We start from the raw sequence: 2,039 nt of genomic DNA on the forward strand, positions 1-2,039 counted from the left end.
CTGTCTCAATGCTTAGCCCCATTTGTATTTGCTTAGTTTTAAAGATCTAGTCCTCATAGCTGAATTCATGCCAGAGACATTTCTACATCTAGATATAACACATCTAAATTGAACCCAATATGAATATTGTACTAGAAAATCTATTAATGTTACATAAGACATACATTATCAGACATTAGCATATCAAATCAAGAAAGTCCTTGTCAATATGTCCATCGTTCTCCAATAGTGGTCACTTAATCGATTACTATCCTCTATGAAACCATCAACCCACTAGACAGGTGTCCCTCTTCTTGTTCCGGGCCAGCTGCAAAGGTATTGCATCAAATTCAAGTCCTTTCAGAACCTAAACATAAACAGCTGTCTCTGTCCCCCTCCCCTCTTCTCTCTCCTCTCTGCCTCTCCCCCTCCACCCTCCCTCTCCCTCCCTGTCTCTCCTCTCCTTCCCTCCCTCCTCCCTCTTCACTTTCTAGGGCAGTGATCAAACCTTTTAGAGCTTTCAAAGATAGCAGGCTGCTATGTCACTCATGCCAGAAATTCATCCCCACTGCTCTAGGATGTTCATCTGGAAGTCCGCTGTGATATGCCCTGATGGAGACAAAGCTTATTTCACCCTCTCTTGTGCAGACACTGATAGGAGATGATAACACAGGTATTCAGAGAGGACCTTCACAGAAGAGTACTGAGTGTGACTTTTTTTGTTGTTCTTTTGGCGGAAGCGGGGATTGAACTCAGACCCTTACACTTGCCAGGGAAGTGCTTATTCCACTGAGCATCTCCCTGGCCCTTGAGTGTGACTTTGGAGAAGAGCTGAGATTAGAAGTCACTAAAGGAAGAAAATGAGGTCACTGTGGTGTTGTTTCTGAGGAGCTAACATCACTAGTGTGCTGAATTTAAATAACAAAGGAAAAATCCAAGAGAACCAGGATTGCTGAGGTGACTTCAGAAAGAGCTCACTAAAATGAAGCTCCAGAGGAATGAGAATTATGGACAAAAGACTCTGGGATGCTGCCTCAGAGAAGCGATCACAGATTGCTCAAGAGAAAAGCTACAATCCATAATGCATTGCTGAAAGGAGCTGAGGGCACTGCAAGTTTACTCTGGAGTCAAGATGTGATCTTGCAGGTGTTTCTTCACAGAGATCAATAACTAAAACTACACAAAGGTGAGCTGAGGCTCACTTAGGTGCAGCTGAGATCACCGAGTTGGTGCCTCAGAGGGGTCCCTTGAGAGCCTGCCATCACTGGCATGTTATTTTAGAGCGGGAATAGAACTGCTGTGTGTTATCGCAGAAATTCCCCATGAAGCAAAGCTGTCAGCCTTCTCTGAATCCATCTGTCCCTGGCTAAGACTTAGGACCCAGTGCTATTCAGAACACAATTTCTAATCATATAGGAGAATTAATAAAGTCATGTTCTAATTAAAGTAACTATATTTAATTAAATTTAACACATTGGAATATTTGTTTAGAAAGACTTTATCTTAAGGTCATTTAAATCACATAGTACAAGTGTGTTGGATTGAAGTTCCCAACAACCTAGGTTTTCAGGGAACTCTTTCTAGAATATATTGTTGAACCTCCTGCCTTCTTAGACAAAGTGTGCTTAGTATCTTCCTGCTTGTTCTTGCTGTGTCACTGCACCTGACCCAGCGGTAAGCCTCAGGCTCAGTCATCTAGAACTGGACAGCAGGCATCAGTGCCCCCTTCTGGGCAGGATTCCAGCTCCGTATTCTTGCCACTTGTTTCCTCCTCTCTTGGAAGCAGGTGAAAGCACATGACCTCCAAAGGGTTTTTGTTTGTGTTCGTCTTTTTTTTTTTTTTTTTAAATGTATTTAAAACAGACCGGACTCCTAGTGATCCTCCTGTTTTCAGCCTCCCAAGTGCTGGGATTATAGGCGCATGCCACCACACCCAGAGTGCCCCCCGGGGGCGGAGCCAGCACAGCAGGCTGGGGATCAAACTCCTGGCCCCTGAGTCTGCCTATGCAGGGGCTTTAATCTGCTTGTTTGTCTTTTTGAGACAGGATCTCACTATGAAG

Source organism: Octodon degus, unplaced genomic scaffold (genome assembly GCF_000260255.1).
Source record: "Octodon degus isolate 3935 unplaced genomic scaffold, OctDeg1.0 scaffold00104, whole genome shotgun sequence".
Classification (NCBI taxonomy): Eukaryota; Metazoa; Chordata; class Mammalia; order Rodentia; family Octodontidae; genus Octodon; species Octodon degus.